The following is a 12,611-nucleotide window of genomic DNA, read 5'->3' on the forward strand; positions in this document are numbered from 1 at the left end:
TGCAATAGGGTGTGTGTTTTTCTTATCCTTTAGCGCTTGTCGTTGATCTCATTGATTAGGGTAACAATGAGAAGCTGACCTAGTAAGACATTTGAGTGGTAAAGAGTGTTCTATAGGAATCACTTGTGCTGGTAAGGTTGTGCAAACTGGAAAAAACAGGGTGTGCCTAATGTAAAAGTATCTACTTCCTCTAGCAGTTACATCTTCCCATATATGGCTACTGTTATACCTCACATGCCAGACAGACAAGCGACTGTACAGTTTGTTATTGAGATGATAGCCTTGAGGATAGGAGAGAGAATCATGAGTCACCTTCCAAACAGGTTTGACTGGTGTGAGATAATAGTACAAACATATTTTAGAAACTGGTCTAAACTAGCCCGTAAGAAAGAGTGGTAGGTGTGGATTCAAAAAAAGACCGTCACATGCTAAGGAGAAAGGGAGCTGGACTAACAAGAAACTGTGGCTGCAACTGCCTGCGAAACAAATACCATGAGGACTCGCTATGGAGGCAGCTTTGCCCAAAGAAGAAGGTCAGAGCCAGAACTTTGCAGCCATGCTGTAGGTATTATTTCATATTTATAATTCAAAGCTCTGTCCCTCTTAGTGATATGTTAGTCTGGGGAGTAGTTATGTTTACTTAACTTTATTTGCTTATTTTTTCTCTCTGTTTTTAATGAAGGCAAACTGACTTTGCAATGAGTGACAAATATGGTGCAGTAAATCATTGGTGGAATATTTATGAGAAGGAAAACTGACTTCTGACCATAAGGATGGCAGAAGCAGTGCAGGAACAATAACCTAGACCCTGGCTGAAAGGCAGAGAGAAATCCTGAAGATGAGGCAAAGGACTAGATTTGGTGACAAAAACAACTTTGAATTTCTCTTCCCTTTCAATAACTTGCAGTTCATACAGTCAATGATGACTGCTGTCAGGGCTGTTCTTTAGGATTTATGGTGCCCTAGGCAGGATTATTAAACTGGTGCCCCTGTGCCTGTCTTGCTCTTAGCAACACAAACATAAGCTTACACTATTGGAAAACTTACCACATGCATGTAATTAAAACCAGTTTAACTTAATTAAGCACACTGTAATGCTGATGGACTAGCACTAAAGAAGTAGCACTATAGAAAAAATTCTGATTTGACAGAATGATGCAAATAATATAATTTTTTTAATTTGTCAACATTTTATTAGAAATTTATATGAAGAGGTATTGAAACAAGGATTAGTTTTTAATTAAAAGCAATCTTTCTGGCTTTTTTGGCTGCAAAATCAGTAATCATGTCATTGTATGACAAAGACAAACTGATGTCTTGTTTGATTGCAAGAATAGCAAGACCAGTCAAGTGTTCCTGACTCCTTGTAGAGCGGAGATAGTTTTTAATGAGCTTTAGTTTTGAGAAACTCTGTGCTACTGTTACAGGAATTGTCAGTAGAATACGAGTGGCAACATACACATTAGGATATATGTCAACAAGTTTGCTGGTATGAGTAAACTGTACAATGTCCATTATCGATTTTGCATGTGGCAACATTGATGACAGTGCATGCAATTCTTCATACAGTTCAAGTCCATTTAAATCAAAACGATCACCATGCTTCAGGAGGCTCTCTAGGTCAGGGGTCCACAACACAGTGCCTGTGGGTGCCATGGTGCCCGCAGGGGCCTCTCAGTGCACCTGCATACTGGCTGGCGGACGAGCATCCGCCGAAATGCTGCCAAAATTCGGCGGCGACGCCTCTGGATGACGCTGCTTGCCGCTGATAAGCAGCGTCATCCAGAGGCGTCGCCACTGAAATGTTGCCGAATTTCGGCGGATGCTCGTCCACTGCCACGGTCCTTTGTCTGGCACCTGCCAGATGAAAAAGGTTGGGGACCACTGCTCTAGGTTCTTGCACTTTGTCATTAGTTGCTCTTGTTTTCCTATTTCATTGAATTTAGTCCTGCTCAGCCCGCTACCAGCTAGTGAATGGAACCCCAGGCCGACAGCGGGTTGAGTGGCTCAGCCAGGGTCTCAGCCACCGGCCTGCTCAGCCCGCTGCCAGCCTGGGGTTCCTTGGGGGTCCCCAGGCCAGCAGTGGGTGCTGAGTGGGGCTGGCGGCCGGGACCCCGGGTGGCAATGGGGCAGCAGCCGGAACCCCAGAGCAGTGGTGGGCTGAGCCGCTCAGCCCGCCACTGCGTGCCATCAAAAATCAGCTTGCGTGCCACCTTTGGCACATGTGCCGTAGGTTGCCGACCCCTGCTCTATACATTAGTAAGGAGATGAGCATATTACAGTTGTTGGAGGGCTCTATTTAGCAGTAACAGGGCTATAGGAAAGTCAGTCAACATTTTTTTTTCTCTGATGAAAACTGGCCCACTCCCTTCCCCATACCAAACTTGTCACAAATAATTGTCAACAACTTAATTTTCTGTTTTTGGCTAAGATATTGATTTTTAAAAAAAAATATTGAAATTTAATTCAGGATTGTTAGCAAGCTCTTTTGGCAAACAAAGTTGTTAAATGACAATCTAAATGGCAACTCAGTACTGCTTTCATGCTTGGCTCACCCTCCAGCCTGCTGGTCCAACAGCTGCAGTAGAGGAGGAGATAGGTGGAAAACTGCAGGACCCCAAAATCCACCTCTTGGGGTGCAGAGTGGCAACAGCAGCAGCAAACCCTCATCTCCGATCACACACCAGTGGGCACCACCGCCAGCCCAACGGACCATGGTGAAGTTACCACAGCATCTGGTCTCAGGGATGGGGCACCCATGGAACCACAGCAGCTCATCCTGCCCTGTGCAGCTCCTCCTGGATGAGCTGGATCACTGCCAGCCCGAGGGAGAGACACGCTCCCCAGCTAGGGTGACCAGATCCAGATGTCCTCATTTTATAGGGCCAGTCCCAATATTTGGGGCTTTGTCTTATATAGGTACCAATTACCCCCACCTAGGGTGACCAGATAGCAAATGTGAAAAATCGAGGTGGGGGGGAATAGGAGCCTATATAAGAAAAAGACCCAAAAATCGGGACTGTCCCTATAAAATTGGGACATCTGGTCACCCTACAAGTGAGTTCCTTTCCCCACCCCTTCCCAGAGACCCCAGCAGCCCATCCCCTTCCTCAGACCGTGCTGCATTTGGCTCTCTCTGGGACCCAGCAGCCCTGCTCTTACATGCTCCACTGCTTCCCATCTGTCCGGGCTCACAGCAGAGCGGTGCCCCCAGACTTAGTGGTGCCCTAGGCGGCTGTCTGTTCTGCCTATGGCTAAGGACGGCCCTGACTGCTGTATTTGAGTGGGGAGTTCGTTTCCTGTATTGATGTCCAAAGGATTTAACTGAGACTACAAGACCAAGAAATTATGCTAAGTACAAATGCATTAGCAACTCTTGTGTACAGCAAATGGTTCTGGAAGCAACACATTTTTCAGGGTGAGGGAATAATTCAAGTCACTCATAGAAACTGACTGCAGGACTCTGAGTCGCCTAAAAGATGAGGGAGTGGATTTATGTTTGTCTAGGTATAGCTGAATCACTTGAATCCCACTCATTGCCTCAAGGAAGAAAGGTTATTCTGCAGAATGGCTCATCCTGGCAGGAGGGATAGAACCAATAATTTTATTTATTCTGAGTCTATAGTGCCCTTCATCCCAAAGAATTCCAGAGCCTTCAGATAAACTCTACAAAGGAATCCCAGCCTTTGTAAAAGTGCTGTGGCATGAGACCAAAGCACTACCTTTTACAGTAGCGTTATTGCAGTGAGGAGGAATTTTAGCCCCAGACTAACTCATCAGGGGCACTGTAATTTCTACTATTACACAGAAAGTGTCCAGAGAGCTCTGCTGTCCCTGTGAGATGCCTGGTTTTGAGGTTTCCTCTTCAAACCATTATCAAGAAAATGGCATGAAACTCATCTGCTTTGAAAAAACAAAGGTCTGAGCTGACCCCATGTAGATTTGAACTCATGATTTAAGGGAATCTGTTGTAAGTACTTCATACTTGATGCTTAGACCACAAAATTACTGTAAATAGTAAAGCACACGAGGAGGCAATAGAAACATACAGTTCTGTAATACTCTGCTCCTTTGGGCTTGGCAATCGGAACTGGGACAAGAACAGGAGCGTACCCCTTTCTAAGCAAAGCTGTCATTTCTCTGTGCCTAACCCGACTCCAATTTAGCACTCTCCTAGTCATACAATCCAGTAGAGTCCCCCAGTGCTTGGTGCTGCACCATGAGCTGTGGAATATGTGCTGCTGGTTTGCAGAGATCACACTTCTCAAAACAGCTAAGTGAGGACTGAGGTGCTGTGATCTCCCCAGAGACTTCTTAGGTAGGGCTCAAAATGGGCAGAGCTCGTGTTGTGTGGGAAGTGTCATCTTAATGCTGCATTTCCTGTTTTTCTCATGTAACGCTACATGTCTTGTAAGAGGACCTTAGCGCTGCATTTCTTGGTTTCTCAGATGTTTTGGGAATTATCACATTCTGAAAGGATACGAGGAGCACAGGCAGTGCTGAGTTACTGCAACCTTAACTCCATGTTAAAGATTTTTGCTTATGAAATTGTGTTTGGTGCCCACTGGATGCTGGCAGTCCCATTTGCTATTGCACACTTCTGAAAAAGTGATACTGTGAAATGCCTAATAAAAAGTTACTGACATGATCAGGGAAGAGGAAAAATAAGCAGAATGTTTGGCTGCCTATTTAATAAAATATGAAAACCCAGTTAAACTAGCTAGGTATTAGCAATAAAAAATGAAGCTGACAGTTAAGCAAGGTTTGCATTTAAATCCATTAAGAGAATGAAGCTATTCTTTACAGTCACTGAAACCAGTGACAGAAACACCTGTCTGAGGAAAGCCGGTGCTCAGCGATACTTCACAGTGATCTTATGAGAAAAGCTGCTGTCTTAATTGATTATTAACTAATAAATTCCTGCACAACGTGTTCTAATGCAAAACTCAACTTTCTCTCTCTTCCCCCCACCTCCAGATTCAGTAATGAAGATGCAAATTGTTGTTTAATATTCAACTGCTGCTTCCTGTGAAGGTATATCTCACAAGAATTTACGTACCTTTTAAATGCAACACTTTATTAAATATTGTAGATTTATGGTATTGTGGATGGAATTTCTGGCCAAGGATGAAAACCATGATCTGATTGCATACCTGTTTAAAATGATATGCACAAGTCTGATGGTTAAAGGATTTACCTGAGGCCAGACTGACATCCATTAGATATTTAAGTATTTTTGGTTTTAAATTAAACCTTTTATTATTAGTATTTGCACTTCTGCTAGTGAAAGCATAACAGATTTATGTTGTTTTGCATTGGTTTAAAAGATTTTTCTGTTAGACTGCCTATTTGTAAACTGTTATTTGCGTGCAAGACTAGCAAATGGATCTTCTGGATCTGAAGAATAAATTGCTATAACAGCTGGTATAAAGATTGTACAGGATTAAGTAGAGCACATTTATTTTCAGCTGTGTTTTTGCTATGAACTAGAAAAGTGCAGACAAACCTTGACTACCCTGTAGGCCTAAAGACAACTTTGCTAGTTAGTGTTTATATACCAACCCCACTCTCGGTATAGTGTTTTGACATAACGCACTTTAAAAATAATGGTGTAAATAAAGCACTGCAATTGATTTGCTTTTATATGTGTTCGCTACATTTCAATATTACACACAAAATATGACCCATTTATGGCCTACATGTGCCTTGATATCATAAGGATATGGAATTGGAGCGCTTGAAAAACAAAAATTGTATTTAAAAATGCACATTCAATTTCTTTATTTCAACACACTCTTATTGTAATTGTCATTCTCTAGCCTGTGTGAATAACAAACAAGATGATGCTGAAGAGAGAAAACTCTGACAGTGATAAGGCATTTTTAAGTAAGGGAACTGATTTCTACATGAAAGTATTTGCACTCCAGTTGCATCATTGTTTTAAAAGTGTTTTTATGTACAGGCTTTTTGAGCTCCTCAGGGGAGGGACTTCTAAAAAATCCCACAGTAACTAGAAAATGGAACAAGAAGTTCTGGGAGGGAAGGTATTGTGCTGAGGAGGAGAGGGAAGAGCGAAAAAATGACTGCAAAGATTTGCAACATCTCAAATGCAACAGGAATGGGCATTACTGGATGGTTTTCTGCTATGGCTTGAATTTGGTTATTTTTAAAAGGACACTATCAGCTTTAAAGCTAGTCAATATTGAAAAAAAAAAAGTTAGGCATAGTTAGGACAAATATTCCTGAGTCCCCCTGCGAAGGAAGCATGTTGTTAAAATGAGGCGTGTGTTATTCAGAATTAAGACTGAGAGTTTGTCACAGAGGTCACGGATTCTGTGACTTTCCATGACCTCTGTGACTTCTGCAGCCTGACCATGTGCTTGGCCTGGGGGCAGCTCAGGCAGCCCCTGCACCAGGCACACTGGCCGCTGCTGGGGCAGTCTCAGGGTCAGATTAACTATTAGGCTAATAAGGCGATAGCCTTAGGCCCTCCTCTTTTTAAGGCCCTACTGGTCAGGCAGGGGCACGGTCAGGGCTGGGGCGGGAGGTTGCTCACACAGCCCTGCTGGAGTGCTCCTACCAGCAGGAAAGGCAAAGCAGCCACCTGTGCCTTGGAAGGAGCTCAGCCTGCAGCCTGTTGCTTCTGCTCCCTCCCGTCTGTGTCTCCCCCACACTGCAGGAACACGCTGCCAGGTATCCAGTTACCACTGGTGACCAGACACTAAAATCCGGTTACCACGGGAACTCATGCCAGCCGTGGGTGTAGTTTGAGCAAGCAGTGTGTGTCCCCCCCTGCTCCCCACCCCGATTTCTCTGGAGCTCTGCTTAGCTGTCAGGGAGGGAAGAGGCTCCCTCTGTCCCCCTCCTCAGCTGAGGCTGGCAGGCAGCTCCAGGATGCTGCCTCCTGGGTCCTAGTGCCCATACTCATCATCTTCTATGTGTGCCGGGTCCCATTTCTGGACAACTGGCGAGTGTCGGGGGGGCAGAGCAGGTGGTGAGGGAGAGGCGCTACCAGAGTGGAAGGGTGGGAAGTTTGCACAGAACCTGCACACGTGCTAGCCAGCTCCAGCCAGAACTATTGCCCTTCCCATGTAGAAGGAATGAATTCCCACCCATTTGTAGGAAAAACAACAAAACATCCCATTCTGGATACCAGTACTTTAACTTTTACAGTACCTACAATCAAGGGGCTTCAGATTGATGATGCCCTGTGTTCAATACTGTATTGAACTGTACTAAAAATCAAAAAATCTAAAAATCTGTACTGGGATGCCCAGGCAACCAAGTTCTTTCCTTATACTCAGCCTAGTTCCACAGGCCAACGCATCTTTGTACTTTTAAGGGGTTGCAAAATCACTGGAGGAAGCTCAACACACAATATTGTAGGTTTCTCCCTCCCGTCTCCCTCAAGGATTTTAAATCCACTTCTTAGCAGGCTATGATAGAATGACTGGCTGAATAGGCTAAAGGTAGGTTCTGTCCATTTGCTGGTTCTCCAGCAGTTCAATCCATCATAAAAGTACTTCACATTTGATTTCTTTTGAGTTTCATTCAAAAACTTAAAGCTAAATAAACGTAAAGTTAGTCCTCATTTTTCTGCCCAAACTCAAACTAACTTCTTTCCCAAGTGGAAAATGTTGGATAAGCATGGAATGTGATTCGAGAAGGGAATGAGAACACAGGCCAATTCCTGCTGACACTTACACCCCTGTAGTCTTAGCTTTTGGTCCCTTATGCATTTTCACACCTGGTATAAGCAGAAGCTCATTCACTTTCCTCCCCTAAACTTTGAGCATCTTAAGGGGGAAAAAAATAAACAAGGTCTGCTTGAATTGCACATGCAAATGAAGCTCTCCTTTCATTCCACACCAGCCTTAAACAAACACCAGACCTGATGTAACAAGCAAAGGTGTCACTACAGCAGCCTTGATTGTACTGTGCTTTTGAAAGATCCTTAATGGTTCTTTTAAGATGCAGATTTTCCTTGAAGTCTTTTTGTTCAGGGGGGCAGAGAACACAACAGGGAATAGCTCTGTTTTTGTCAACTCCTAGTCATTCAAAAGCTGAAAGGCTTTAGATTAAGTTTGTTTAATGTTTGTCCAGTGATTTTTAAAGAGCTAACATAGTACAGAAGTGCTAAATATTATGACTGGGCAACCATCTAAAGATCTGTGTCACTTCTAGCTGTTACCCTTTTCTTTAAAAAAGCTTAAAACAAACAAATACAAACTGTAGGGGGCTGGTGCACACAGAACTTATGCTTAAAAAACCTCGTGTCAGAGCTGCTGATCACACATTCTAGAATAGATAATACTTAGTCCTGCCAGGAGTGCAGGGGGCTGGACTAGATGATCTCTCGAGGTCCCCTCCAGTCCTATGATTTTATTCTATGATTCTATAAAAAAAATCAGGCACTTTCAAGAGAGTACAAGCAATAATTTTAGGAGGTCTTTAATCTTGGCGTAGCCCGTTTTACCAGTGCAATGAGCACAAATATCTTATAGGACACTATCCAGCTGTGTTCCAATATGGCAACGTATCCTCTAGCCGTATAAAGATTAAAAAACACTAGTTAGAGGCACTGGGACGGTAGTTGTTTTTAGATGCTATTTTGGTTTCAATCCATTAGATAGCAGCACAAAAGGGGGTGTTTGTAAAGTAAAAAAATAGTACACTGGAAATCTGATTTCAATAGCTTGCATAAAAGAAGCCTACGTAAAAAGACAGCAGCAGCTAGGGTCACACGTGCTTTCCATTGCTTCCTGTAAAATGCTGTGTTGGCTCCTAAACCAAAGCTTTTTGCATGAGACGGCCATATTAACTAGCATATTGAGACCAAGCTTAATCTTGGAAAATGTTATATATTACATGTGCTTGCATGGCCTTTTGGAAAAAATATTTAGAACTACAGAGCTTGGGCAGATAAATGTATTCAAAATGATTCATTTATATATCACGGATGGGGTCAGGTGGTCAGATCCTTAGCTTCTGTGAATTGTCATAGCTCCATTGACACTGGCAGAAGCTCTGTCCCCAGCTCATAGAGATCTTCAGGTATTTGAAAGGCCAAAACAAGCCACTCTCCTTACTACTTTATCACAAAGGGATAAAAAGCATGAAGAATAATTTATAATTAATTGCAAACTAAAGCCATCACATTTTTCATCTTCATTTTAGGTCTGAACAAGTGACAGTGGCAATGTTAGGATTTCCTCAGAGAGCTTTTCCACTCGGCTTAGCCAGAACACCTCTCCAGTTCTGGGGATAATACTTTAGCCAGCTCTCTCGAATCCAAGAAATCAGCTCAACTCTGGACTCATCACTGAGGTTTCATTATTGGCATACAATCAAACTACACTTGAGTTGATCAGGCTCAAGTGTAGCAGGTGGGTACAGGGTATACCCAGGGGTGAAAGTAACTGAAAGGACTTACTGGTACGCTGGAGTCCTGAGTGGGGGGGCGTGACCTCAACCAGAAGAGGTGGCTGGGGCTGGGAGCCCCAGGGCCTTTAAATCACCCCAGAGCTACCAGCTGCAGAGGCGGCTGGGAGCCCCGGGGGTTTTGGGGCAAAATAAAGGGCCCGGGGCCCTTTAAAGCACCTGAGCCTTGCAGCTGGGCTCCGGTGGTGATTTAAAGGGCCAGAGGCTCCAGCCACTGTGGGGAGCCCCGGGCCCTTTAAAGCACCACCCGAGCCCCGCTACCGGAGCTCCAGCAGTGATTTAAAGGGCCGGGGCTCCCCGCAGTGGCTGGAGCTCTGGGCCCTTTAAATCACTGCCGGGGAAGCCAGTCCAGTCTGGCACAGCGTACCAGCTTTTGCCGGTACGCTGTACCGGACCATACCGGCTTACTTTCACCTCTGGGTATACCACACTTTTAATGTACATAATCATGAGTTAGCTTATACACCAGGTGTCGGCAGCCTTTCAGACGTGGGGTGCTGAGTCTTCATTTATTCACTCTAATTTAAGGTTTCGCGTGCCGGTAATACATTTTAATGTTTTTAGAAGGTCTCTCTCTAGAAGTCTATAAACTATTGTTGTATGTAAAGTAAACAAGTTTTTTAAAATGTTTAAGAAGCTTCATTTAAAATTAAATTAAAATGCAGATCTTATCAGTTTAGTGCAGTGGTTCTTAACCTGGGGTGCCCGCACCCCCTGGGGCAGGGCCGGTGCAAGGATATTTTGTGCCCTAGGGGAAACTTCCACCTTGTTCCCCCCCCTGCACACATCAGTTCATTGAGGGGCAAATCCCAATGAGCCTTTATAGATCCCAGGAGCCAGCCTGCCCAGAGGCTGCTCCCCAGACCAGGTTCCATCTTCCCTGCCCCCTGAACTCCCCTGGAAAGTGCACAGCTCCCCCGTGAGCCCTCCCCACCCCACCGGCCCCCACCCTGAGTCCACTTACTGGCTTTGCTGGGCTTGGGCCACTACAGCAGCTTGGCAGGGAGGAGCTGCCTTCCAGAGGCACCGGAGAGCCAGAGCGTCCCGCTTGTGGCAGCAGCGAGCCTCAGCCATGGAGGAGCCGGCACGGTGCAGGGGGGCAGCAGCCCTGCAAAGGTGGCAGTGCCGCTAGTGGGGAGAAGCCGCGCCCCCCCCTCGCCCCTCCTGCCCAGGCTGCAGCCCGGCATCCCCCCCCGGGGGCTCCTACAGGCTGCAGTGGATGTATGCGGGCGCCAACCCTCAGATCCCCCCTTGCCTAGGGTTACCATATTTCAACAATCAAAAAAGAGGGCAGAGCCCTGCCCCCATCCACTCCCTCCCACTTCCCACCCCGACTGCCCCTGTCAGAACTCACAACCCTCCCCCCGCTCCTTATCCCCTGACTGCCCCCTCCTAACTGCCCCCCTAGGACTCTAACCACTACCTGTCCCCTGACTGCCCCAACCCTTATCCACACTCCCACCCCCCATCCAACCACTCCCCACCCCCTGACAGGACCCCCAGAACTCCCAACCCATCCAACTCTCCCTCTGCTCCCTGACTGCCCCCCAGGACTCCCCTTACCGTGCCCATGCTGGTCAGACGCTGGCTCCACGTGGAGGCAAAACTCCACATGGAGTGCTGAGGCAGCGGGAGGGGGGAGCTGCGGGAGGGGCAGTGGTGGCAGCTCACACTTTCGGGAGCCGCGGAACCCAAGCGAGGTGAGGGGGGAACCGCGGGGGTAGCCTGCCTGGGCTATGGCCTGGTGCCCCCCCCGGGGGGCTTCTGCAGCAGATACATGTGGGCAGAGGTCCTCGTGCATCCCAGCTTCTCCATCGCCACGCTTGGGCTCTGCGGCTCCCGGGAGTGTGAGCCGCCACTGCTGCCCCTCCAGCAGCAGGCTCAGGGCCCCCCACCCCGGCGGCTCACACTCCCGGGAGCCGCAGAACCCGAGCCGGTGCACCTGCCAGGGCCGCCCAGAGGATTCAGGCGGCCTGGGGTCTTCGGTGGTGGGGGGCCCTGAAGTGCCCTGAAGACTCGCGGCAGGGGCCCCCCACCACCGAATTACCACTGAAGACCCGACACTTCCACGGTAATTCAGCGGCAGGGGATCCTTCCGTCCCAGGGCAGAAGGACCCCCCGCTGCCGAAGAGCTGGAGCGGAAGAAGCTCCGTGGGCCCGGGCCCCGCGAGTGTTTTCCGGGGCCCCCGGAGCGACTGAAGGACCCCGCTCCAGGGCCCCCGAAAAACTCTTGTTGGGGCCTGGGGCAAATTTCCCCACTTGCCCCCCGGGCGGCTCTGGCGCCCCAGCTACCGGCCCCACTCAGCCTCCTCCCAGCCTGGGGTTCTGTTCACTCAGCTGAGCGGGGCCAGCGGCCGGGACTCCGGCTCGCAGCCGCATGCCAGGCAAAATCAGCTCACGTGCCAAAGGTGGCACACGTGCCGTAGGTTGCCAATCCCTGTTATATACACTCTTTTACTTAATACTATTGGTTAATGTCACTTTATGATTGGACTACTAATTTTTGTACCACTCTCTGTACAGATCATGAACTGTCCACAAGCTACAACGTATGCTAGTAAGCAAAGCTGCAGCTGCAAGTTTATCACACATTAACTCTTCTTACTATTTCTTTATCTACTAAGGACCTGTTATTTACAAGGCCACTTGTGACTTTATGCTTTGTCCAGTGTTTACCACTGTTTTCTTACTTCTGTTCTGTTTTATTGTTCATGCAAGGCTTAAAGGCAGGAGATTAGATGGGGAGATAGATGCACCAGGTAGCTTTCAGCTGGATGGCATCAGCATGCAGGGGTAGCCTTTGCATTCCTAAAGCAAATATTACCCTGGGATTTAAACAGTGGCTAGACATATGTATATATCAGTAAGTCTAACCTAGACAGCATCTAAATTAAGAGGTTAATTAAAAAATGAAGGAAGGAAAAGACCCTCATGCTTTGGGATAAAAGCTAATTTACTGTGGGGGTTGGGAAGGAATGTTCTTTCCTTTAAAGTAAGTTTAAATATAATAATAAAGGTTTTTATACTGTCCATTCAGGCATCAGGTGTCAGGCCACTGCTGGAGAAAGGATGCTAAACTAGATTGATACCAGTCTGTTTTAACATGGCAGTATCTGAAGTATATATGTTGCTATAATATTACCCTAATGTACTATGGTTCCATAACAATA

General features: G+C 46.6%; 1 long non-coding RNA gene and 1 other non-coding gene across 3 annotated transcripts; both read left to right on the forward strand.

Annotated features, from left to right (window-relative positions):
• The first annotated feature begins 254 nt into the window (after window positions 1–254).
• On the forward strand, window positions 255–9,617 carry LOC120396835. 2 transcript variants are annotated; one of them, XR_005593431.1, is made up of 4 exons: window positions 255–561; window positions 4,978–5,034; window positions 5,820–5,886; window positions 9,178–9,617. It is a non-coding gene; the product is annotated as an uncharacterized LOC120396835 (long non-coding RNA). The 2 variants fall into 2 exon arrangements; XR_005593430.1 differs by lacking the exon at window positions 5,820–5,886.
• LOC120399742 lies at window positions 5,119–5,206 on the forward strand. Its single transcript, XR_005595339.1, has one exon. It is a non-coding gene; the product is annotated as a small nucleolar RNA SNORD93 (small nucleolar RNA).
• Window positions 9,618–12,611: the final 2,994 nt, after the last annotated feature.

The sequence above is a fragment of the Mauremys reevesii genome, linkage group 2 (assembly GCF_016161935.1).
Source record: "Mauremys reevesii isolate NIE-2019 linkage group 2, ASM1616193v1, whole genome shotgun sequence".
NCBI lineage: Eukaryota > Metazoa > Chordata > Testudines > Geoemydidae > Mauremys > Mauremys reevesii.